General features: G+C 47.7%; 1 protein-coding gene across 1 annotated transcript in view; it reads right to left on the bottom strand.

Moving 5' to 3' along the window:
* The window catches only part of Dnm2 (dynamin 2), an 86,180-nt gene that overhangs the window by 53,504 nt on the left and 5,049 nt on the right, over nucleotides 1-27,627 (bottom strand). The window lies entirely within an intron of this gene.

The following is a 27,627-nucleotide window of genomic DNA, read 5'->3' on the forward strand; positions in this document are numbered from 1 at the left end:
GGGAAAACAGAACAACTCAAATCTAAAGAATCTGCAGAGCAATACAGGATGGCAGTGCACTTGCATAGTGTGTATGAGACCCCAGATTCAGTCCTTTATATAGCACAAAAAGAACTTGGGCTATGTGGCTCCAGAGACCCATGTGGGAATTTTGTTGGGGAGGAGGGGAACTCAGCAGCAGAAGGATCTGAATGTCAAGGTCGTCCTTGGCTCTAGCACAGGGGCCAGGCCAGCCTGAGCTAGGGCTACAGTTCAGCAACACAGCACCTGCCTAGTATGGGCAGTTAACGAGCTCATCCCCAGAAATGCAATAGAAAGAACTGAAGACAAGAGAGGGGTGAAGGCGCCTGCCAGCAAGACTGACGACTGAACGTAATGCCTAGGACGGGCATGGAGAGGAAAGCGCCGACTCACAAGTGTTCTTCCAGCCTCCACCATGGCCACAACACAGACACATGAGCATAATAAATGGATGAAATGTAACCTGTTAAGTGTTTCACAGAGTAAGTTAAACAAAAGCTTCACAACTCAGCAAGAGGGGCTAGTCAATACCAAGAGTCCATCTAGAGGCTCAGGAAGCCAGACACATAAAAGAAAAAGAGCCTTTTATCTTCTCACAAGGAATTTCCTTCTGGGTGGACCAGGTAGGGAGGATTTGTTTTGATATTAAAGAAAACACAAATGAGCTGGGTCCACTGACTGTCCTCAAACGTTGCTGACTATGTCACTGGGTGCTGATTTGCAAAAATCATTATGGTCAGTGTATTCAAGGTCATGCCTGACTAGATAGTAAGTTATGGATTAGTCTCAGATATCTGAGACACTGTCTCAAAAGTCCTAAACTAAATCAATTCATTAATGTAGTTAAACACATCCATAGGTACTGTAGAACAGCCACTATGGTGTGACAAGTGAGGAAGAGAGCAAGAGCACTTTGCATGGATTCACCAATTTAACTATGATAAGATCAATTCCCCCATCTCACAAAACTGAGGGACTCAGACTGGGTCCTGCCTAAGGCTGCAATGCATCAGCAAAGCCAGCAACTTAAGACTGAACCACATGAGGTCCACCTGAAGATGCTGACCTCCACCTCCCAGAATCTCAGCCCCTATCCCACAATGCAGCCTCTCAGTGGGGATCACTGAGGAACACCCTCTGCCTCCAGGAACAGTAACCACTGGTATGTACTCCAGGGCTTTACAGTGGGGGCATCTGAGGTGATAAGACACACTGAGGACAATGCTGATACTCCAGACATCAGCCTCTGTCCCAGACAAGGGACACAGAAGTTTCAAATGATATGTGGGATATCCTGGACAAGCTCTAGTTCTCATAAGAAAAGTGGCCGATAGGGAGGACAACAAAGAAGGCAGAGCCCAAGGAGGAAGAGGCTAAGCAGGAGATGGCCAGTCATGTTACAGGCCAGACCAGGAGCTAGCAGCCCAGAACTAATATAATGCTGCTTCCATGAGCCCTGGAACTGAGTGCACAGCATCTGAGCCCCCAACCCCTCAGGGGTTTGGTCTAGAAAGGTCTGCTCAAGATGATTTCCACAGGCCAGTGACACAGTCAAATAGGTAAAGGTATCTTCTGTAAAATCTGAAGACCTGAGTTTGATTCCTGGGCTTCACATGGTGAAAGGTCAGAACTGACTCTGGAAGGCCTCCTCTGGCCTCCACTTGCATGCCATGCCAAGTGTACCACCACCACTGCCCCACACACAAAATAAATAAGGAAATAAGGAAATAAATGTGCTTTAGATTTTTCTTCCTGCTTTCTGGAGTTGGAGTAATTTGCTCAGTTTCTAAAGGCACTGGCTGCTCTTCCAGAGGACCCTGATTCAATTCCCAGCACCCACATGGTTGCTCACAACCATTTCTAACTCCAGTCTCAGGGGATCCGACACCCTCTCTGACCTTAAGCACCAGGCATATTGGTCGTCAGTACACAAACACACATGCCAGCAAAACACACATACACATAAACAAAATAATCTTAAGAAAAGAAAAGTGTTCCCTGGACAGAGCAGCAGAACACACCCAGCAGGCCTCTAAGCAGCTCTTCCACAAGGCCAACTGTCCACAGCTGGCGATGGACACCTCTAGCTTCATCCAGTCCTTCCTTCCCCAGGCCACCCGCCTCCCACCGCATGAGTCCTTTTCTCTGCTGTTGCTATGACATTTCCTGTGTGCTCTGGCTGCCCTAGCATCCCAGTTTCTCACTTAGCTAGTTCTGTGCTATGTGACTTGGGTTCACTCTCAGGTCTGGGTTTCCTGGTCAGTAAAACTCTGCCAACCGTGGGGGATGTCAACAGAATATATGGGGATGGGAAGACTCCAGCTCAAAGCCACCCACACCTCCATATCTAAGCACAGGTATCAGTTCCCCAGGCCAGGTTCCACTCTTCTGTGTCTCTAGGCCTGGTACAGTAATAACACATGGTCAGTTTAGTATAAAGGGTGACATCATTTCTCACTGCCAAATGGAGCTGTTTCCCTTCTGTTTCCTTCCTTTCTTTTTTCTCTTTTGGCACAGGGACTCTTGTAGCCCATGCTTGCCTTGAACTCTTGATTGTCTTGTCTCTACTTCCCAAGTGCTGGGATTACAGATTGATGAATCCCAAGGTTTTGTGGATGCTAGGCCAGCCCTCTGACTGAGCCACAACCCAACCCCTCAACCCCACATTCATTTCTAAACACAGACCTCCAAAATGCTTCTCTACAAAAGTGTTGTGTCCACTCATAGCTGCCAATCCAGTCCTGGTCTCCATCCAGACTATCTAGGTCCCCCAGTGGCCCTCAGAACCCTTGACCTTCTCAGGAATTGTTCTTTCTGCCAGGAAACCCTTCCCTAGGGAACTGCCCACCTACCAATGGTCAGAGGCTAGAGCTTGAGCCCATTCTTCCTTCCCACTCCTGCCAGCTCAGCCTCAGAGGCCCTGTAACAGGTCAGAGCTGCGCTTGGTCAGGTAAACAGCAGCCTGAACACAGACAGACTCTCAAGCAGCAGCGATAATCCAGTGTGTTGAGGAGACAGAAGGTATATGGGCTCTTGGGTCAAATGTCTCTGCTGGCTGTATCATGCCCTCTCTGGGCAGTGGTTTGGTCCCCTGTTCACAAGACTAGAGACAGGATCGTTGTGAAGGCTTCTCCCCCTCCAGCCTGTAGTAGGATGAAAGGGTTCCTGGGTGGGGCCAGGGAAGAGGTAGCACAATGGCAGGCTTGTTTACCTTCTTCTGGAGAGAGACCTTGGCTTCACCCAGAGTGAAGAGGGTGGGGACAGCTTGTGAACCAACAACTGCAGGCCTTCTAGGGAAGGAGAGCAGACACGGCAAGAAAGGGTGAGCCCTCACCAGCAACTGAGTAGCCTGGTTTCTGACAGGATGGAGACCCCTTCCTCATCATCCTCATTCCCCAAATCTCAGAGCCTGAAGTTAGAGGTCATACTGGATCAGATCCACTTTCTGTCCCTCAGCAAGCTGATTAGGGCCTGGGGGGGTGGGGGGACGGGTAGTGTTTCTCTCAGGCTCAGACCTTCCCAGGCCCACTAAGCTCTGCACAAGCTGCTCCCCTATCAGCTCCTGCCCCTCCCTCTCAACACAGACCTCCAAGCTCCCTTGTCACAGGCTAGGCCCCACTTCTACCTGCCTCAAGCTTTCTTCCTGTTGCACTCCCAGACCGACTGATGACTCCTACCTAAGCTGTTTCCTCCCTCTCCCTGTCTGTCCCCTACTGTGCTCCCATCCTAGCAGCAGTCACACCGTGGTTGGACACAAACTTAGCTGGCACTCTCTTCCCCAGTCTCCCCGGACACAACAAGTACACTATCAGGGTGGGATCAAGGGCTGACTCAGCCATTTCACAGAACAGGACACTGAGCTCAGGTGGAGGGGGTGGCAACCTGGCGCCTGCTTGGCCTTGTGAGCTCAGGACTGGTGCTGCTCACCTCCTAGCTTCTGCCCAGCAGTCCCTCCCTAGCCAGGAATCCAGCAGAACCCAGATCAGTCCCACCCTTGGCACTCAGACCTAGTGTCACCTGCTCCTGGTCATATCTGAGGGCCAGTTTGGGCGAGGATCAAGAGCAGGAAATAGGGTGACTTGATGGCTATGGCTGTGGGACTTTTCAGTCTTTGGATTACTTTTAGAACCTTTCTGGACAAGCTAGAGAGTTAGGTGACCTCTTATGGCCTTAGTTTCTTCACTGGTTAAGTAAGTAAGACACCTGCCTCAGAAGAGAGAGAGTCAGTTACAAAGTTTTTACCACAGTATCCCACAATACAGCATTCTTGGATCTAGGGAGATGGCTTGGTCAGTAAAGTGTCTAGCACACAATCTGAGGAAGGACCCAGGTGTGGGGCCCCAGCACCTACACAAGCTAAGAAATGGTTTACACCTGCAATACAGCATTTGGGAAGCAGGGAGAGAAAGATCCCTCCCTAGCTTACTGTCCAAGCAATCTAGCCCGAACTGATAAACTCCAGATTCAACAAAAGAACCTAGTCTCAAAAACATGGTGGGAAACAATATAACAAGAGCTATCCAATATCAGTTTCTGTTTTGCACACCCACACACATGACAGCAATAGTCTACACAGGCAAAGTAAGGGGTGACCTGTAATCACTAACTACTCCTCTCGTAAGTTTCAGGGGCTGCCATGCCATCACGCAACAACTGCCCTCCCACCCTCCACTTATCCCCCTCTTTCTTCCACAGTGAAGGCCTCTCAGAGGAAACCAGCACATTTCTGCCTCAGGGCCTCTGTTCCTTTCTTATGACAACTCTGGCTGCCTCTGCACACTGAGGGCTCTGATGCGATGTCCCCTCTTCAGAAGGCTCTAGCTGCTTCCTGGTGAGCTTACACCCACCCTGCACTGCCTGTTTTCGTTTTCCTCACAGAGCTGTCCTTATTAGCTTGCACTTTCTGGTTCATCTACTTCTCAAATGAGCAGTTCCAGCTGGAACATGAACACCTCCAGGGCAGGTAGGAGATGGGGCCTACACCCATCAGCACACAGAGAGGGCAGAGACCCCACAGTCAGAAACAAGTCACTGCCTACATGAATTAATAAGGACAGATGGCAACACCTGCCCAAGAGAACATCATTAATGACCTAAATGTCCAACCAGCAGGGAATGGACTAAGTCAACTTTGGCAGCTGTTCTGAGAAGTAGTCCAGGGCCAGGTGCTCTCCAGAGTGTGGAACACAATGTGGGCTTTTTACAGAGGAAAGCTGCTCTATATGGAGAAAACCTGTGTCATTTTTTTTTCTTTTTTTTTATTAATTTATTTATTTATTAAAGATTTCTGTCTCTTCCCCACCGCCGCCTCCCCTTTCCCTCCCCCTCCCCCAATCAAGTCCCCCTCCCTCGTCAGCCCAAAAAGCAATCAGGGTTCTCTGCCCTGTGGGAAGTCCAAGGACCACCCACCTCCATCCAGGTCTAGTAAGGTGAGCATCCACGAAACTGCCTAGGCTCCCACGAAACCAATAGGTGCAGTAGGATCAAAAACCCATTGCCATTGTTCTTGAGGTCTCAGTAGTCCTCCTTGTCCGCTATGTTCAGAGAGACCAGTTTTGACCCAGGCTTTAACCTGTGTCATATTTAGGAAGTTTTGTTGTTGATGTTTGTTTTCTTTGTCTTGAGGTAGGATCTCATGGCCCAGGCTGGCTCTGAAGCCTCTATGTAGCTGATCCTCTTGCCTCTTCAAGTGCTGGAATCACAGGCATGTACCACTATGCCTGGCTTGTGGATGGAGCCCATGGATTTGTACATGTCAGGAAACACTCTAACCACCAAGCCCTAGCCCCAAACAGGAGGTTTCATCCATTTGTATCTTTTTTTTCTGCATAGAGGCAACTGGCTTGATAGAGGTCATCCATGGATTGGGAATAGCACTGGTATCTGTTTCCCTGGGTGTGGTGGCCCATCTGGAGTTCAGGTCATCCTCAGTTACATAGTAAGCTCTAGGCTAGCCTGGACTCATGAGACCCCGCCCAAACAACAACAAATGAGAAATCCAAGAGTGTCAGTAAACGTATGAAATTCTAGCATTCAAGAGGCAGGATTACTGTTAGTGAGACCAGTCTGGGCTCCACGAGACTTTCTCACAAAACAAAGCAAAACAAAATAAAACAAAAGTATGTTTCAGTCTCCAAGGTGATATGAATTCCAGATTTTGACAGTTCATTTATACTTTATAACAGGTAAATATTTAACCTGTCACCATCCAGTTGTATGGAACAACACTGTCCAGAGTGACAGGGAAGCTGCTTGAATCGCGGAACCGTGGATCTCATCTCCACCCTTCTAGGCCCTCTGATGGCCCAGAACTGCTGGTGGCAAGAGTTGTGACCATGCCCTGCCCCCCTGTGTGTCAGTTAAGTGCCCTCAGCAGAGGACTCTTTCATATCCTGGGTGCTGTGTAAAACAGGGTGAGGTGAGGATTGAGACAATGACCCCAAGTCTATACAGCCTCAGTGTGACAGATGCCTGGCTACATGTGGATTCCCACCTCTGTGGGACCAACTGTTCACTAGGAAGGAAGGAAAGGCACGCAGCCTCCCATCTACCAGAACATTCCAGAACCATCCTCCTACAAGCCATCCCTTTTGCAGACCCCTCCTCTGACCCAACAGTGTCTCTGGATCTTTTTCCTTCAGCAGCAGTTATATATCCTTCTCTCAGCTCCAAGTAGCCTGTCAGCTCCACAAGGACCGGGAAGATTGTCTGCTGTGTTTAGCACCATGTCCCAGCAGTGTCTGCCACTTGGTGAGCAAAGTGCTTCCCTGAGTTCCATCCCCAGGACTACATAGAACAAATAGGGTGGACACACCTGTATACATGGCTACATACTAAGTTTGAGGCCAGCCTGGGCTAAGTGAGACCATTTCAAAACCAAACAAATAAAATCACCCCCTGTGAATAAACAGCCTGTGCAAAACATATATACCCCACAGGAGCTGGGCTGACTGTGGGAAGGCAGTCTTGCTGTGCTACCACGGGGCTCTCCTGTCCCCAGTTGGTCTTTTGGTTGTTTAAGGGTATCCAAATGTAGCTCTAGCGGACCTTAACTTGTAATCAATTCCCCTGCCTTGGTATCCTGAGTGGTGGAATTCTATGCTTTCTCTACTCACATTTGGTAGATGTGGGAACCGGGTATTCGGGGGTAAAGTAACTCAGACCAAAGCCACACAGGTAAAAGTGACACTTCTGACTGCTGAGGTGCCTACCTAAGTCACAGTGATCCTGCTCGCAGCACACCTGGGAGCCAGGATGAAAAGAAACCAGAACTCTGAACACAGGAAGAATGGGGCACCGCAGGCAGAGTCTGCACCCTAACAGCTGAGCCACCGTGTCCCAGTCCTCCATCTGTAAATGGGGTCCTAATACTTAGTCATGCCCAGAGGCAGAGCAGGCAGAGGAGGTACAGGGAAGCATAAGAACCACACAAGCAGCACAGAACCTTCTCCTCAGCACCCCTGTGAGGACACTAGCAGAGACCTTCTGTCACGTGAGGCAACACATTCCTAAGTCCACTTCCTTCAGGCACGGATCCTTCAGCACAGCACTCACACAAGCCTGGTGACCCTCAGGCTCTGTCAGGAGAACGACCCCTAGAAACAGAAGTCCATGCAACATAGCGATGGGAAATAATAGACAGAGTCAAGGACTACTGTGTGGATGTCAGCACTCCACTTTATTCACTGTGTGTGGGCAATGTGCATGCATATGCCATCTGTGTGGGTGCACATGTGTGCGTCAACATACGGAAATCAAGGCTGATGTCAGTCTTCCTCCATCACCCTTCACCTTATTTTCTGAGGCACTGTCTCACAGCTGTAGTTCAGCGAATCCAGTTAGTCAGCTTACTCCGGGACTTCCTGTCCCTGCCTCCCTTCTGATGGAAGCAGGCCTACAGCTTTTTAAGTGAGCTCTGGCGATCCTTCAGTAATTACACAAATGGCAAGGGTCCCTATATTCCTGAGGCTTAGGGCAAAAATACTGAAATTTCCAGACTAGCCTGGGTTTATATAGAAACAGCCTATCAAAAGAAATCTGGGTGGAGGGTTGGGCTGGAGAGGTAGGTCCGCAATTAAGAGCACTGACTGTTCTTGCAGGACCCAGGGTTGGTTTCTAGCACTCTACTGGTCTCCTCAGGCACAGGCATGCATGTGCCATACACACATAGATGCAGGCAAAAATATACACAAAAATTAAGATAAGTCTTTGTTTTAGTTTATTGAGACAGAGATTGTCCTGACTGTCCTTGAACTCCCTCACTTGCCTCTGCTTCCTGAGTGTTGGGATTAAAGGTGTGCACCACCACTGCCCAGCTTAATCTTTAAAAAAAGAAAAAAAGAAAGAAAAAGAAGAGGCAATGCAGGTTGTTGCAAACCTTTTCTACTGGCACCAGGAAGAAGAGGCAGAAGGATCTCTATGAGTTTAGTAAATTCCAACCAAGATGACATAGTGAGATCCTGCCACTTACCCAACAAAAAAGGAAAGAAAACTAAGTGAAAGACGATCAAGAAAACAGAAAACATTTAAATACTACCAAGAAGCAACAAAGTGGGAAGAAAGACTTGTGCCCATATCCACCTGGCAACAGCGAGGCCTATACTCTCTGGGGGTTTTGTCCGTCTGCTTTTCCTCCTTTTCCTTCATGGTGGGCTAGAATTCAGGGCTCCTCGCAAGCTAAACTAGTGCCTTCCCACTCAGCCATCTTCCCAGCTCTCAAGTGTACACAGAACAGCCCCAAGAGACTGCAGGTTTGGCCATGGCAGAGAATAGCAAAGACTGGAGGCAAGGAAAGTATGCTCCCCAACTTCAGCAGAAAGTCAGAATTCACAAGAGGGAATTGGCGAATTACCAATATTACGTGGACACCAGCCACTGTGTACCTGCAGTCTGTAGAGAGGGACCCAGTGATAAAAAGCAAGCTGCTGGGTGGTGGTGGCGGCGGCGCACGCCTTTAATCCTAGCACTTAAGAGACAGAGGCAGGTGAATTTCTGAGTTTAAGGCCAATGTGGTCTACAAAGCAAGTTCCAGGACAGCCAAAGCTGCACAGAGAAACTCTGTCTTGGCAGGGCTAGCAGATGGGGCAAATCAAAGCTTCAAGAACTGGGGTTCCATGGATAGAATGCTCCCCTGGGATGCAGAAGCCCTGCTGTCCCCAACGGTTCACACTTGGCATCCCAGCACATGGGAGATAGAAGCAGAAGCAGGAATTCAAGACTTTTCTATACAGTGAATTTGTGGCTAACTTGTTTTTTTTTTTTCTTTCTTTCTTATTTTTGGTTTTTCGAGACAGGGTTTCTCTGTGGTTTTGGAGCCTGTCCTGGAACTAGCTCTTGTAGACCAGGCTGGTCTCGAACTCACAGAGATCCGCCTGCCTCTGCCTCTTGTTTTTTTTTTTTTTNGGACTCAAATGATTAATATTTGGAATAAATGTAGGGACATCACGACTAACCAAAAACAAACAAAAAAGGATGAAGGGCTGTCAAGATGTCTCTGCAGGTAAAGGTGCTTGCTATATAAGCCTGAAGACCTGAGTCTGATCCCCAGAACCCATATAAAGATAGAACTGACTCCAAAGTTGCCCTCTGACCTCCATGTGTATGACACACACACACATAAAAATGAATGAATTAATATTTGTAATTTTTTATTTTTAAGATAGGGTCTAATTCTATAGACCTGGCTAGCCTAGAAATATTGACTAGGCTTATCTTGAACTCACAGAGATGCACCTGCCTCTGCCTTCTGAGTGCTGGGACTAAAGGTCTGCACCATCATACCCAGCTAAGATTGGCTTATTTTTGTTTGTTTATTTATTTATTTATTTTTCGAGACAGGGTTTCTCTGTGGTTTTGGAGACTGTCCTGGAACTAGCTCTGTAGACCAGGCTGGTCTCGAACTCACAGAGATCCGCCTGCCTCTGCCTCTCAGAGTGCTGGGATTAAAGGCGTGCACCACCATCGCCCGGCTTGGCTTATTTTTATTTTATGTGTGCGTGTTTTGTACATGCACCGTATGGTATGTACAGAGGCCAGATGAGGGAATCAGATCCCCTGGAACTGAAGTTACAAAGGATTGCGGGCTGAGGATGTGGTGCTAAGAACTGAACCCAAGTCCTTTGCAAAACAACAAATGCTGTTAACCACTGAGACATCTCTCTGATTCCATGAAATACTATTTTTTTTTTTTCTTTTTGGTTTTTCAAGATAGGGTTTCTTTGGATCCTGTCCTGGAACTAGCTCTTGTAGACCAGGCTAGCCTCGAACTCACAGAGATTCACCTGCCTCTGCCTCCCAAGTGCTGGGATTAAAGGCGTGTGCCACCACCGTCCCGTCGAAATACTATTTTTTAAAAGACTAAGAGAACACTATGAAAGAAATTGAAAACCTTGGAGGAAATGGGAAAAAAAATTTAGAAAGAAACTAAATGGCTGAAAGTGGTAAAATATCTTTAGACTTCAAAGGAAGAAAGAATCTGAATTAGTTCTAAAAAACATTCCCCAAAAGACACCCCAGAGCCAATAACTTCATGGTGAATTCTAAGAAACATTGAAAAAGGAATGAACACTAATTCTACAAAGACTCTTCCAAGGAAGGGAGTAGGAACACTTCTGAGCTCATTCTGCAAGGGCAGCACTATACTGCTCAGGAAGTCAGACAGCAGCAGCTGAAAGTTCCGATCCTCCTAGAAGCTGGGAGAGTAAATGCAGGATCAGCACGATGCTAGCCAGGGAGGCCCTTGCCACATTATAGGCTTCTGCTACTCTACTGCCCTTGGTGGCAAGCAGAGCTAGATGTTAGAGCTATTGCTGAAGACATCACACACTGGACTGAGAGCTATTTCCTGCTGACTAGTGGCAGGTATTTTGTGCTGAGAGCAGGGCTGTGGTAATGCATGCCTTTAATCCTCTGGAAGCAGAGGCAGGTGGATCTCTGTGAGTGGGAGGACAGCCTGGTCTATATAGTGAGGTCCTGGATAGTCAGGGCTACAAAGAAAAACCCTATCTTAAAAAAAACAAAAACAAAACAAACAAACCCCAGTACAGTTTTGGGATGAGGAGATGGCTCAATGGTTAAGAGCACTGGCTGCTCTTCCAGAAGACCTGGGTTCAACTGCTAGCACCCACATGGCAGCTCACAATAATAGTCTGCACTCCAGTTCCAGGGGACCTGGCACTCTCACAAGGATAAGCATGCAGATAAAACACCAATGCACAAAAACTAAAAATAAATAAATCTTGAAAAAAAAAAAAGGTGCCGAGAAAATCACCAGTGGTCCTACCCAGCTGTGCCTACAAGCTACAGTAACAACTGTCTGGGAAGACACATCCACTGGCGCAGCAATGCTATCAGGGTTATTATTCGTGCCTGTCTCTGGAGAAATGGCCAAAAGCTGGTAGTTAGAGAAGTCCAGGATTTGGGAGAGCACCTACTACAGGTTTTGGTTTTGTTGTTGTTGTTGTTTTTTTTTTTTCTTTTTCTTTTGGTTTTCGAGACAGGGTTTCTCTGTGGTTTTGGAGCCTGTCCTGGAACTAGCTCTTGTAGACCAGGCTGGTCTTGAACTCACAGAGATCCGCCTGCCTCTGCTTCCCGAGTGCTGGGATTAAAGGCGTGGGCCACCACCGCCCGGCTAGCCTTGAACTCACAGAGATCCGCCTGCCTCTGCTTCCCGAGTGCTGGGATTAAAGGCGTGGGCCATCCTGGAACTAGCTCTTGTAGACCAGGCTGGTCTTGAACTCACAGAGATCCGCCTGCCTCTGCTTCCCGAGTGCTGGGATTAAAGGCGTGGGCCACCACCGCCCGGCTATGTTGTTGTTTTCTTAACAGGGTCTCTCTGTAGTCCTGGCTGTCCTGGCACCGTCACTGCAGACCCCGGGTCTCGAGCCCACTGCCGTGCTACTATTGTTTAAATGCCACACTGGACTTAAAAACAACCACCCATCAGTGCTGCTCTCGGCCTCCATCAGCGAAGCTGACCTCTGCAGTGAAGAGTGACTGAGGGCGCTCACACCAGACCTCAATAGGACAACTATAGCAGTGCCTCCAAAGATCCAGAAACATCTGGAAGCTGGGACAGAAAGATGTTATGAAGCCAGACATATGCCTCTAATTCCAGCACTCACACTCAGAAGCAGGTAGATCTTTGTGAGTCTGAGGCCTACGTAGGGAGTTCCAGAATAGCCAAGGGTACATAGAGAGAATCTGCTTCAAAAAGACAAGAACAAGCTTGGTGTGGTAGTACATGTCTTTAATCTGATCTACAGAGGGAGTTCCAGGACAGCCAGGACTACACAGAGAAACCCTGCCTTGAAAAACTAAGAATTAGGGTTGGAGAGATGGCTCAGCGGTTAAGAGTACTGACTGTTGGTCCAGAGGTCCTGAGTTTAATTCCCAGCAACCATGTGGAAGTCACAACCATCTAAAATGGAGTCTAGGGGCTGGAGAGATGGCTCAGCGGTTAAGAGCATTGCCTGCTCTTCCAAAGGTCCTGAGTTCAATTCCCAGCAACCACATGGTGGCTCACAACCATCTGTAATGAGGTCTGGTGCCCTCTTCTGGCCTGCAGACATACACACAGACAGAATATTGTATACATAATAAATAAATACATATTAAAAAAAATGGAGTCTAATGCCCTCTTCTGGCATGCAAGCACACATGCAAACAGAACACAGATACATACAGACACACACACACAAAGAAGAACCATAAGGTAAATAAATACATAAATAAAGTAAATATTTTAAAAGCCAGAGAACAAAAAGTGATAAGAGGCAGTGTCTTCTGGACAGGATGGAGTTGCAGCTACTGGCTCAATTCCTGCATAGGTTTCAGCCTGCCAACATCGCATTATGCATGGAGAGGGGGACTCATAGGCTCCATCCCTCACTGAGGGACTACAGGCAGGGAGAAGATTCTAGGGCGGAGTGCAGTAAATACTCATGCCTTTGCAAGCAACCATAGCTAAACAAGACTAGTGGGAGGGACCTGAAAAGGGCATCAGTGGGAGGGGTAGAGTGAAAGCAAAGAAGACTGATTCGGCTAACCTCCCTCTTTTATTTCTTCCCTGAGACAGAGTCTCTCTACATACCTCTGGCTGTCCTATAGCTCATTATGAAGACCAGGCTGGCCTTGAACTCACAAAGATCTGCTTGTCTCTGCCTCTGGAGCGCTGGCATTAAAGACGTGCACCACTAGTCCAGCTCTTAGCCACTTTTCTATTGCCATGACAAAACACCATGAGAAAGGTTAAGTATTTATGGGGCTAGAGTACTGGCTGCTCTTCCAGAGGACCCTGGTTCAATTCCCAGCACCCACATGGCAGCTCCAACTGTCTATAACTCCAATTCTAGGGGATCTGGCACCCTCACACAGACAAACATACAGGCAAAACACCAATGCACATAAAATAAAGACAAATTTTTTTTTTTAAAAAAAAAGCAGCATTTAGCCGGGCAGTGGTGGCACACACTTTTAATCCCAGTACTCGGGAGGCAGAGGCAGGCAGATCTCTGTGAGTTCGAGGCCAGCCTGGTCTACAAGAGCTAGTTCCAGGACAGGTTCCAAAGCTACAGAGAAATCCTATCTCGAAAACAAAACAAAACAAAACAAAACAAAACAAAACAAAAAGCAGCATTTAATCTGGGACTCACAGTACCAGAGGTAATAGAGTCCATGACCATCCTGGTGGGAACATGGAGGCTGGCAGGCAGCCAGAGCACTGGATCAGTATATCTGATGTAGAGGCAGAGAATGAGGCAGAGAGAACTGGGAAGAGTGTGGGCTTTTGAAACCTCAAAGCCCACCCTCAGTGTTGTGAGCAAGAAGACAGATACGCAAAGTTTAACAAAAGTTCCATTTTATTAAGCTCACAGTCATTACTCAAATTCAAACTCTAAACTCCTAATCCTGGTTGTTCACTGGTGTGACACATCTTCGCTGAAGGTCAGGTTCAGCCTCTAACAACAGTCTCTGATTTGAGGGTTAGGATCCTGGTGGAGACTCTCCAGATGTGCAGAGCAGAGCTTTGCTCCTGGTCTCTGTTTATATACTGTACTGCAGGTGTCATGGGGTTCTAGGCCTGTGTCTGGTTATCTTGAGAGAGTGATGTCACTGTTCTGGCTCTCAGGGCAGCTTTGGGTGTGGTGGAGCTACCGACTAAGCTATTTTTTACATGTCTAAGAAGCATTTTTACAATGCCAGTGACCCAACTCTTACAATAAAGCCACAACTCCCAATCCTTCCAGAACAGTTCCATAAACTGGGGACCAAGTATTTAAAATAATGAGCCTATGGGAAGAGAGGGCATTCTCACTCAAACACCACAACAACCAAGCATTCAGTATATACACGAATGAAATTGCTGAAGTATTTTTTTAAAAAGCATCACCAGAAAACCAAGATGAAGCTGGACACAGAAATGCTCTCCTGTAAGACCGGTGCTCAGGAGGCTGAGGAATGGCAATCATAAGTGCCATGTGGCTAACCTAGGCTACATAGCTAGAACTTACCTCAAAGACAAAACATAGGAGAGGCCCCTGTTCACAACAAAAGGAGCTACTGGCTGAGGAGGCTGCTGGGGAACAAAGAGTCATTTTCCTTTAGACATGTGGCCACTGTTAGTTAGGCCGCCCGTGCTCCAGTAGATGGCCCCTCACACACCTATGCACACGTCAGCAAGTCATTAAAGAAAGAAGACATGAAGCTTGGAGAGGAAAGTGTTCCAGTGTTCCAGGGAAGTAAGAGGAAGTAGGTGTGAATACAATCAAAACACGTTCTATGGCCTAGCATGGTATCACAAACCTTTAATTCCAGCTCTGGGAAGGAGGCAAAAGCAGGGCAATCTGTGAGTTTGAGGCCAGCCTAGTCTACATATTGAGCTTCAAACCAACAGGGCTACACAATGAGATCCTGTCTCTAAATAAATAAAATACTTAAGGGCTGGCACTGTGGCTCTGTTGGTAGAGTGCTTGTCTGGAATGCAAGAAGCCCTAGGTTCCATTCCCAGCACCAGATAAAATAGGGTGCAGTAGTGATACTTGTCACTTCAGCACTGGAGTTAGAGGCCAGGCTGAACTATATGATGAGATCCTGTCTCAAAAACCAAAAAGGAGGCAAGTGGTGCACACCTCTAATCCCAGCACTCAGGAGGCAGAGGTAGGCAGATGTCTAAGTTCAAGACCAGCATGGTCTACAGAGTGAGTTCCAGGACAGCCAGGACAACACAGAAAAAACTCTCTCCAACAATAGCGACCAAAAACCAAAACAGAACAAAGTAAATCAGAAAGGAAGGCTGGAGCTTAGTGCAAGAATGCTTACCTAACAGGCAAGAGGACCAATCTTAGCACAAACAAACAAACAAATGCATGCCCTGGAATTTGGTATGGCATGGAGAAATGGTGAACTCCTGGAACCATTAGAAAAGAATCCCAACCACTCCTGGGAGTCCAGATCAATACACCAGAGACACCTTGCACCTTGGTTTTATGGCAGCAGGCACCACAGTTAGGTTATAAGATAAGCCAAGGAGTCCACGCAGGGGGATGGGTGACAAGCTATCTACACACAGGACTTAAGGCACCTGCAAGCCTGGAGTTGGCTGGAGCTCACCAAGAAGTGGATAATCCCATCAGAAGGAGAAATTATCTAATGTTTCTCTTATCTATGGCTCCTGCTTTTTTTTGAGTCTGGATCTCACAACACAGCCCAGGTGGAATTCTCGGTCATGCTCCTGCCTCAATGGCCCTACCCCAGCACTGAGTTTTGTCTACCAAGCAGAACCATTCATTCTCTTATAGGTGCATGGGGGGTGGGAGTTGCTTTCTGGCTTAACTGTCTTTCTGGAAATTGTGTCACAGGCCTTGTGATCCACCGGTTTTAAGTGGCTGCTAGGGATTTTTGTGGATTCAGATTGTGAAACCATTTCCATTAATTTCAGAAGATTTTAATCTTCCCCAAGCTCCATATCCACCAAGTATTCACTACTACTACCACACACCTCCATAACCACTAGTCTGTTTTCTGTCTCTGGGAGTTAGCCTGCTCTGGACTGTTCTTCCACGTGGATTTATGCAGCATTTGTGCCTGGTTTCTCATGTCTTTCTTTCCCTTACATTTTTTTGGTGGGTTTTTGCTCTTGTCTGCTTTTACAGTTTTTGAAAAGGTCTTTACACGATCCTGTGCTCTGAGAGGGCATCTTCACACATACACGTACTGAACCTTGGTTATATCCCCTCCCGGTCCTCTTCTATTGGTCACTCCTCTAAACTTGTATTGGTTTATATTTTTTTTTATTTATTTAATTTTTTTTTTTGGTTTTTCGAGACAGGGTTTCTCTGTGGCTTTGGAGCCTGTCCTGGCACTAGCTCTGTAGACCAGGCTGGTCTCGAACTCACAGAGATCCGCCTGCCTCTGCCTCCCGGAGTGCTGGAATTAAAGGCGTGTGCCACCATCGCCCGGCATTATATTTTCATGTTATACACACATACATGACTTTATGTCTCTGTATAAACTCTAGGACCATAGCTGGTGCTGGTGGGGAGCTGGCAGACCATTTGCCTAGCATAGAAGAGCCCTGGCTTCTATCCTCAGCACCCCATAAAGAGATGTGGTTGATGCTGGGTCATCTTAGCACTGGGGAAGAAATAGAGGCAGGAATATCAGAAGTTTAAGGCTAGCCTCCTCTAGGTTTGACTGAGGCCTGTGAGGGCAAACAAGAGACCCTGTTTCAAAAAAAACCCCACTGTTGCCAGCACTAACGCCTCAGGAAGGCCTGGGTCTGTCCATCCTCGTTTGCCTGCCCTGAAGCCTTGTTCTCACCTCCTTTTGCTGTGTGTGGCTGCAGTGTCTCACTGTGACCCAGCTACAGAAAACACTAAGCATGTTGATTTGGATCAACTGGGTGGAGTCCAGGTCACAGTGGCAAAGAGCAGGCCTATCTCCTTTGCTGACTGGCTCTTGAATGGTGACTAAAGCATAGGTGGATATAAAGTGACACAGGGAAATGGGCCTGGCAGGCGCACACCCAGGAAGAGGAAACTTAGGTCAAACAAGCAGGCAGGCCAAATACAGGGTGTATAAGTGCTTCCAAATGAAATGCCAAGTGGACAGAATGACAAGGTAATGACACAGTAGCCGAGTGTCGAGGGAATGCTCTGGAGGGACCAGCAGTGGTCAGGGGAGTGCAGGCAGCATGTCCAAAGACCCTGAGGTGGGTTCATCAGGACATCAAGGCCCAATAGGGCTGAAACAGAATAAAGGAGGGGGTATGAGATGCCCAGCAGGTAAAGGTGCTTGCTGCCAAGTCTGAAGACCTGACTTCAACAGAGGAAGGAGAGAACCAACTCCTGCAAGCTATCCTCCGACCATCACCACACACACACACACACACACACACACACGCACGCACGCACGCACGCACGCACGCACGCACGCACGCAAGCACGCAAGCACGCAAGCACGCAAGCACGCAAGCACGCAAGCACGCAAGCACGCAAGCACGTAGCTACCTCAAGTTTTTATGACTGGATGTGGTGGCTCACACCTTTAATCCCAAAGCTTGGAGGAGAGGCATGTGGATCTCTGTAAGGAATTTTAGACCAGCCTGGTGTACATATAGCAAGCTCCAGAACAGGCAGCGTTACCCTGTCTCACAATTATACAAAACAACAACAACAACAACAACAACAGCAACAACAACAACAACAACAGCAACAACAACAACAACAGGGTTTTAAAAACAAATAGAGACTGTTAAGAAGAGTCAGAGTCCGGCACCCAGTGGGGCTCACAGCACCCGTCACTCTAGCTCCAGGAAGGTCCAACACTGTGTTCGTGGGCACCTGCATGCCACTCTCAGGCATATAAACAAAAATACATAAATAAACCAGGCATGGTGCTGTAAATCTTTACTCCCAGCACTTAGCATTCTCTGCGAACTCAAGACCTGATCTATACAGTGAGTTCTAGGACAACCAGAGCTATACGGTAAAATCCCATCTCAAAATAAAGTAAAACAAGTGACCTTGAAAGAATAACTGTGGAAGTTCCTGGGTAGAGGGGATGTAGCCAGTTAGTTCCTTGTATCTGTAGCTTCCATTTTTGCAGATTCAACCAACTACTTACTTGAAAAACACAATCACATCTACAGTGAACAAGTACTGCTGTTTTCTGAGTGGCTCTTTTCCAAGCAATACACTTAGCCTGTCTCCAGCATTCCTGGTCCCAGTGTTGGAGCACAGGCCTGTGCACCACATGACTCAGGGAGGCAGGCTCCTCCTAAGGAGTGGGGTAGTCAAATGAACGGTAAGACAGCAGGCAGTGAGGGGCCTGGACAGCTAATGGAACAACACAGCAATCAAAACTAACAGGAGAATCCCCAGAAGATCAGGGGTCACCTGGCCTGTCATACAGAGCACTGAACAGGAGGCAGCCAGAACCCACAACTGGGACTCTCCTCTGACACCTCCATTCACAAACACGTGCACACATAAACATAAACATGAATAAAGGTAAACCATGCCCCAGCAGAGGCTCACTTGGTCAAGTGCTTGCCTGGCACACATGGAGTCCTGAGCTCTGTCCTCAACACCACACAAATAAGGTGTGGGGTGATGCTTGTCATCCTAGCACTTGGGAGGGTCAGGAGAGGTGCGGGGACATCCCCAAGTACAGTGAGCCTGATGGGACAGTACACTGCTCCAAAAAAAAAAAAAAAAAAAAAAATCAACACCAAATGACAGGTCTCTATAAACAGAAACAATCGTTTTTATTTCCCTTATTTGGTGGAGGTGTGTGCTAAGGATGGTAGTCTAGTCTCTGCTTGACGAGGACTCCATCACTGAGTTTTATCTTGTTAGTTTGGTAGAAATCCACGACATAGCTGGGGGTGGAGGCCCACAGCTTTAATTCCAGCTGACGCTGAGGCTAGACTGGTCTACAGACTAAGTTCTAGGACAGCCAGGGTTGCTTAGTGAGGTCTTGACTAAAATAAATAAACAGGAGGTGGTGGACACCTTTAATCCCAGCACTTGGAGGCAGAGGCAGACGGATCTCTGTGAGTTTGAGGCCAGCCTGGGCTACAGAGTGCTAGGACAGACTTCAGAACTACAGAGAAACCCTGGTCTCAAAAAACAAAAACATAAATAAACAAATAAAGCCGCTGGTAGTAGTGCACACCCTTAATCCCAGCACTCAGGAGGCAGAGGCAGATGGATCTCTGTGAGTTCGACACCAGCCTGGTAGGCAAAGAGTTCCAGACTACATAGAGAAAGCCTGTCCCAAAAAATAAATAAATAAACCGATCCACAAGCTAACTGTAAAACAGACATTTAGAGCTGGGCATGGTGCTGCACTTATGATACCAGCATGCACCAAGCTTAGCAGAAGTGGCTCCTATTCCAAGTCAGTGTGAGCAAAAAGCAAGAGTCTCAAAACAACAAACAGAAACAAATAAAATTATTATTTAAAGGACCTAGAGCATCCAAAACAATTGAGAAAAGAACAAAGAATGCTCACAGTATCTGACTTCAACACTGAGCTGAGAGCTGCAGTCATACAAACAAACAGATGTGGTTTGGGTAGATGTGGGAACCACTGGGCAGTGCTCCAGCAGTATCCATAAAAGACCATGGCCATCTGACAAAGGCCATCCACTGCAAGAGAAAACTGAAACCAAAAACAGCTCACAATTTACACTTTATAATCTATATAAAAAGGCAACAGACAGCTAGAAAATGCGCTTCAACAGCAGAGGGCCTATTTAGAAACCCCAATGAGCGGCTGGGGGTGTGGCTCAGTACTGAACCCCTGCCTACAGTAGTTTCCCACTATGCCCTAATCAAAGGGATGGAAAACTTAATCAGCAGGAGGGCACTTGCCTGGAATCTATCAGTGAGAATCTAGGGGTATTATTTAATGGTGGAACTCCTGCCTAGAATCTCACACCCACCAGTGAGGCTCAGTGGTAGAGGAGCCCCTGCCTAGCTTGTATGAGGACATGAGTTGCATCCCTAGTCCCAAGTAAAGTCTAAATGAAGGCTGTGGAGATGGCTAGGCAGGCAGAGCCTGAGAACCAAAGTCCAGCTCCCCAAAACCAACATGTAATCCCAGTGTTTATGGGGAAGAGAGAGAGATCCCGGGAACACATACTCAGGCCAATTGGATTGGATTAGCAGATGTGGACAGACCACGTTTAAGTCAAAGATTCTTTGACTTAGGGAGACACTTGATAGCAGGCTCTGGCCTCCACACACAAGTACACACACACAAACACACACATGCATCCTCACAATGAAACCTTTAGGATCGGGATACTTACAAAGTACAGAAAAACAAACAGTGACTTTCAAGTAGGGAAATGTGGCAGACGCCACGCTCAACAGGAGGCCACAGCCATCTCCCTGGTAACATGTCTTGCTGACTGACATCATGAAGCCCTTAGAGGATGGATAAAAGGGACCTAAATAATTTTCTTACCCAAAATGACAAACTCACAGTTTACTGTGAGAAAAACCTAGATAAACCAGAATAAGTTACTGTTGCTCAGGCTCTATCAAAACTCAAGGTCATGAGAAACTAGGAGAATCTGAGAGCCTAAGGGATCCAAGAAGTGAAGCAGTTGGACATGTGATCCTGTGTCAGAAGGGTGACAGGGTGATGGCAGCCACATGACAGGTGGCTGCCATCGACAATGACAGTGATGGTCTCAAAAGAGTCTGCAGTTAGAGGCGAGGCAGACACAAGCAACCTGTTCTATACATTTTTAAATTTCGGTTTTTTTTTTTTTTTTTTTTTTTTTTTTGAGACAGGGTTTCTCTGTATATCCCTGGCTGTACTGGAACTTGCTCTGTAGACCAGGCTGGTCTCGAACTCACAGAGCTTCACCTGCCTCTGTCTCCCAAGTGCTGGGATTGAAGACGTGCACCACCACCACCTGATTTTTAATTTACATTTTATTGATTTGTTTGGAGGCAGGATTGCTATGGCCCATGTTGTCACAGGACAACTCGGGAGTCTGTTCTCTTCTTCTACTATATAGGTCCCAAGGACCCAACTTAGGTTATCAGGCTTGGCACAAACACCTTTACCCCACTGAGCCACCTGGCCGTCCCTCTCTGACCTATCTTTAAAACTCTTCTGTAGCCAGACATGGTGGCACATTCACATGGTGGTCTTTATTCACAGAACTGGAAAGCAAAGGCTCGTAGATCTCTTGAGTTTAGAGCCAGTCTGGTCTACAGATAGCCAGGGCTACTATACAGGGAAAGCCTGTTTTGAACAACCCAAATAAATAACTCTTTTGCAAACTTAAAGCTGAAGAGGTGATTCAATGGTGGAGCCCTAGGAGCAATCCCCAGTACCATAAAAATATTTCCAGCCCAGTGTGATGGCACATGTCTAAAATCTCAGCACTCGGGAGGATCAGGAGTCCAGGCCACCCTAGGTACAAAGAAAGATCTTGTCTCAAGCAAACCAGGCTTGGGGGTGCATGAAGCCATGGGTCCCAGCCTTAGCACCACATAAACCAGAAACTGTGGTCCATGTCTGTCATCCTAGCACTAAGAAGGTAGATACAGGAGGATCAGAAGTTTGAGGTTAGCCTGGATTACATAAAACTGTCACACACGCACAAAAATTTATTTGATCTAGGCATGACTGTGGTGGTGCAGGCCTGTGATTGCCAGCAATTGAGGCTGCTGTCACCAGCATTGGGAGATGAAGGCAGGAATCACAGGAGAACGAGCCCAACCTCAGCTCTGTACTTAACTTAGCTTGAGGTTAGCAATGATGACACGAGACCCTCCTCAAGAAAACTAAAAAAAAAAGTTTAAGATTCAGTCTTCATGCCAGGGACAAACCCCAGGAAAGGCCCTCGCTAGACAACAACCTATCCCCAACTCCTCGACAGCCTATGCTAGGCAGTGTCCCCTGGCAGTGCCACCAAGGCAGAGGCTACAGAAGCCAGGCTTCCACTTGGTTGAGTCGGAAGTCAGCATTGCAAAATGATGGCAATGGGGACCAAAACCACAGGCAGACGGAGCTCGGCGGGGCTCCAGGCACAGGTCACCATCTTCTGGTCTATTGCTTGGTTTCACACAGCAGTCACAAGGATCTTAGCAAATACGCATCCCCACTCAGCACTGACGGGTATAAGCAGAGGCACCAGGAATTCAAGGATAGCTTCACCACTGGCAGGCTCCCTGCTGTTAGGGCTACTGGGGCAAGCATTCTAGGTCAGAAAGCTACCATACTCTAGAACAATGATTTGGGAGTCAAACAACCCTTTCATAGGGGTCAGATACCAGATTATCCTGCATATCAGATAGTTACATTATGATTCATAACAGCAAAATTGCCATTATGAGGTAGGAACAAAAATAATTCTATGGTTGAGAGTCACAACATAAGGAACTGTATTAAAGGGTCACAGCATTAGGAAGGCTGAGAACCACTGCTCTAGAAAGACCTCATCTATACAAGTCAGAAGCTCCACAGCCAGGCAGACAGTTGTGTAGTGAGGCCACCTCTGGGGCTTTCAGTGGGGCTGGCCTGGCTGTGCCAGGGTGTATCACCACCCAGCAAGCACTGTCACACCAGCTAGGACAATGCCTGCCTGCTCTACAGTCCTGAAGTCTCTGGGTGGAAATGTTCCTAGCTAGCCTAATGGCCTTGCTTCCACACTGTGGGCCACAGTTAGCCTTCACCTCAGCATGTCTACAGGAGGACAGTGGGGGCCCAAGTGGAGTGGCACTGCCTGTAATCCCAGCACTCAGGAGGCTAAGGAAAAAGAATTGCAGGTTTGAAACCAGCCCGAGCTGTGAACAAACTCTGTATCAATAAAACGAATGATAGAGGCTGGGGACTTGTCTTCAAGGATAAGGCACTTCATCCACAAACATGAATTCAATTCCCAAAACTGAGAGAAAAATCTGGGCATGGTGATATACGCCTATATCGTAACTCTGGAGAAGGGGAAAGGGCAAAGATAACGAGACCAGGTTCAATGTGGACCTTGTCCCAAAAAATAATGATAAGGGTATTAAGGGTCTGGAGAGATGGCTCAGTGGCTAAGAACACAGACTGCTCTTCAAGAGGACCAGGGTTCAATTCCTAGTAAACACTAAGTTGAATCACAACCATCTACAACTCCAGTTCCAGGGGATCCAAAATCTTCCTCTGGTCTCCTTGGGTACCAGGCATGCACACGAAACACAGACAGATAAAATACCCATACACATAAAATAAATAAATAATCCAGGCATGGTGGCAGACACCTTTAATCCCAGCACTAGGAAGGGAGAGGCAGTTGGACTTCTGTGAGTTTGAAGCCAACCTGGTCTAAAGTGAGTTCCAAGACAGCCAAACCAATAAATAAATATTTGAAAAGATGAAAATAGTCCAAGGCCTCCACACTCTCCCTCCACACAGGTGTGTGCGCGCACACACACACAAATAACAATAGTGCTAATAACAGGACTAGAAATTGGCTGGCTATAACTGGTAGAGTGCCTGCCGAGCACACATCAAGCCCTGAGTCCCATCCGCAGCAGCACCACACAAACCAAGTAAACCAAGTAGCAAGCACCAATTCCTGCACTCAGGTGAGGCCTGAGAGTACAGAGTTCAAGGTCATTCTCTCCAGGTGGGACTCACCAACAGAAAGGCTGCCATGAGACAGTCTTGAAGAGAGAATGAGGTGAAGGGGAGGAAGGGGAGGGTAAAGGAGGTACAAGCAGTGAGGTGCCAAGGTCTGCAAGTTCATGCAACCACCAGGGTGAGACTCAAGAGCCTGCACCAACCACCTGCCCTTCCGCATCCTCCTCACCTGCACTCTAGAAGGGTCCCTACCTGAGAAGTGCATTTCAAACAAAGGCAAAAAGAACTCTGATGTCTGTCACCGAGACACACACACACAGGTGACAGCATTTTACAGCCAATATTATTCAAAAAAGAATGGGCTGGATAGCCAGCAGCAAGGGCACAAAGCACAAGGTCAGCAAGTCACTCACTGTTTTAGGTCAACAACAAAACAGCTGCCTCCTCCTAGATGCTCTCCCTGATTGCCACTCCTGCTTCCAACAAGTAGGTGTCTGGAGACCCTTTATCAGCCTGACCTACTGCTTCCCCTCAGTGGCCTTGTCTATAAGTGGAACCACAGCCTAAGTCTCCACAGACAGAACTCTGGTCCTGGAGGAAGGTTGGAAAATTCCTCTCTGTTGGGGGGGGTCTATAGGCAAGCCAGCTTCAGGGTAAGACCCGTGAGAGAAGGCCATAAGGCTGGTCTCCTGATGCCCACTCCAAACCCAGCATTCAAGGTTTTTGTTTGCTTGCCAAGGAACCCTTACTGGAGAGTGGGAGCACATACAGGGCTCCAGGTGGTGTGGATAACAGCCCACCCTCTCACCTTAGCTCTCCAGCGTTGCCCCAGTCCACCTCCACTCCATATGCTGGGGTGGGTAGATGTTCCAAGTCACAGCTGGAAACTACCATGGAAAGATTTCTAAGAGTTGCCTCTGGCTAGGAAGCTAGCTGTGGACTCCGTGGTTAAGCATTTGCCACACAAGAGTGAGGACCAGAGTTTGGCTCCTAGAACTCACATAAATGCTAAATAGGTGTGGCAGTCACTTGCAATCCCGTTCTAGAAAGATAAAACAATGGATTGGTACCTAGAGCTCGCTGGCTAACCAGACTAACTATATCAGTGAGCTCTAGGATTGATTGAGAGGCCTTGACTCAATGGCTGTAGGGAGATTTCTAATATCAACCTAAGGCCTCCACGTGCCCTCATACTCTCACATGCAAACACGCATACCACATACATCTGAATAAATGGAAAAGGAAACAGAAAGTTGTTTTTATAGGCTTTCTCATGGCTATACTGTTTTGTTTCATTTTGGTTTGTTTGGGTTCTTTAAACAAGATTCCTACAGCTCAGGCTGGGTAGAAGAGGCTAGCCTTGACCTGCCCTCTTCCTGAACTCTCAGGTGCTAGGATCACAGCTTTTCTAGTTTTCCTTTTCTGCTTGTTTGTTTCCTGAGACAAAGTCTCACTCTGTATCCCAGGTTGGTCTTGAATTTATAGTATTTGAATTTATAGCCTTTGAGGTGCTGGGATTATAGGAGTAAACTACCACACTCAGTCTGGAAATCTAGCTAAGCAATATACGCAGTGATCCAAGCTCCAGAAAAATCCAGGGTGGAGATAAGGGATCAGCCTAGGAACGGCACATATTCTCCACTATCAAAGAGGTACCTGTAGGACAGACTCCAAACAGACAAGGGTGCACCACATGAAACTGGCAGAAGGGCGGGATCTGTCAATGGTTCCCATTCTACTCGTGTAATTAAAAGTGGACAGGCAGTGTCCCGAGTCCCATGGCTCCAGGCTATGCCAAATCTGCATCAGGCAATCCAGCAAACCAGGTGTGTGTGCTGGGGGAGGAGGGAACCCTGTACCTGCTGTCACCTCCCACCAGTTTCCAGCTCAACTGAAGGGCATCTATGGGACAGTGGGCACTCAAACCTATCTCACTTCTAACTCCACACTTCGCATTTTCCCAGAATGTTCTTTGTTTATTTACTTGCTGGCCCATCTGTTTAGCTAGGTCCAGGTCCCTGTCAAGTCTCCAGCACCTGACCCAACTTAAGGCACACACCTGATAGCCTTGCAGGAGTCTGATCTTCATGATAAACTTCTTTTCCCTCTCTAGTCTCTGTCTCCCCACCTGGGAATCAAGGCAGTAAGAAAGCAGCAACCATCTTCCAAGGGCTGTAGAGAGCCCCTACTTTACAGCAGAGTAAGACTTCACCCAGGGCTGGGGTGGAGCTCAGCTGGTGGAGTGCTTCAGCTGCCTAGCATGCAGCAAGCCTGGATTCCATTCCAACAAGGAATAAACCAGAGTGACGGCACACACGGCACACAACTGGAATTCCAGCGTGGAGACTGGGAGTCAAGGTCATCCTTAGCTATGTGGGAACTCCCAGGCCAGCCTGGGCTACAGGAGAAACAAGGAGGTGTGGGGAAATGACTACTCAGTAGTCACGAGCACTGACTGCTCTTGCCGAGGACCAGGGTTCAATTCCCAGTACCACATGGCAGTCTACAACTGTCTGCAACTCCAGTTCCAGAGGGTCCAAGGCCCTCTGGCCTCCAAGGAGCGCTGCACACAAGGAGTGTGCTCATAAACTCACGCAAGCACACACACACACATACATAATAAAATAGCAAAGTATGTCTTAAAATGAAGAGAAACTCAATGAAACCAAAGTGCTCACCTAGCCTCTGGCTGAATCCGAGGGTGAACTCACAGGAACCCCACATACATCTGGATGCAGGAGTCTTTCTTAGTGTGTCACCTGGTCAGAAGGCATGACAACATTCTCCATTTGCTCAGTTTGCAGAGGCCGTGTTAAATAGCTCATTACTGACTGTATTTTCTCAAAAAGCATTGACACTTTAATAAAGGCCTAATTACAGCCAGCACTTGGCCCCTCCCCTGTAAATTAGAGTTCAGCAGATGCCCAAGTTTCTTCCAGCAACCAAGGAGACTGTCATTTCAGCATTTGTATTCAGACCTGGCACAGCCTGGACCAGCTGCAACTCTGAGCAACTGCAAGTATGAGGAGAGAGATAAGGTTCCCTTTGGTGACCAGCCCTTACCCAGCTCTGGAAACCACGCAACTCAGTCCAGCCAGGGTGGTGCTACAGGCCTGCCATGGCAGCACTGCGGGGGGGGGGGGGGGGGGGGGGGGGGGGGGGGGGTCTCTGTGAGTTTGAGGCCAGCCTGGTCTACAGAGCAAGTTCCAGGTAGAGGAGGGGAACAGGGGGAATACAACAGAAGGAAAAATACTGGTGAGATGGCTCAGTGGATAAAGGTACCTGCTGCCAAACCTGATGACCAAAATTGGATCCATGAGAACCACCAAGAGGAAGGAAAGAACTCCCACAAACTCTCCTCTGATCTCCACATGCACTGTGCCACACACAGACACACTCAACACCAACCTCTGGTGTCCACATGCATAGGAACACAAGCACATGTAACTGCACACATGAACACAAGCACATGTCACCAATGCCTCCTGATGCAGGGAAAATAGGACCAGGCCCTAACAGGTGAACTGAATAGAGAGAAAACAGCCAATCAGAAGAGCAGAGCATCCTCAGCCCACCCAAGCATCTAATTAGAGATAGGGACAGTGCCTCCAGGCCACTTTCCCTCCTTGACCCTCCCAGAAGAGGCAACCTGTGCCAACCCACACACCAACTCTTTTCGAACCTCACCTCACAATTCTAGCTTCTTGGCACTTTTGGGTGAGCTTTCAGCGTAGAGCCTTCACACTGGCTATTCCCACATCTGTCTTCAGGACACCTCTGTCAAGTTCTCCTAGCCTTTTCTCCAAAGTCGCGTCACCTGGCTCCTCACAACTCGTACCCCCTCTATCCCACCCGCACCAGCACTGCTAAAACCTGCATTAGTGGTTTTTATCTATTTGGCTCAAGGCCATATTCCTGGCATGTAGGAAAATTGTGCTAAGCACTGGAAGACACTGTCATTGTCCTAAGAAGACTCACTAGGCCTACGGAAGAGTTGTTGCTACCACCCCC

The sequence above is a fragment of the Alexandromys fortis genome, unplaced genomic scaffold (genome assembly GCF_014885135.2).
Source record: "Alexandromys fortis isolate MF-2015 unplaced genomic scaffold, M_Fortis_MF-2015_v1.1 scaffold_242, whole genome shotgun sequence".
NCBI classification, from domain to species: domain Eukaryota; kingdom Metazoa; phylum Chordata; class Mammalia; order Rodentia; family Cricetidae; genus Alexandromys; species Alexandromys fortis.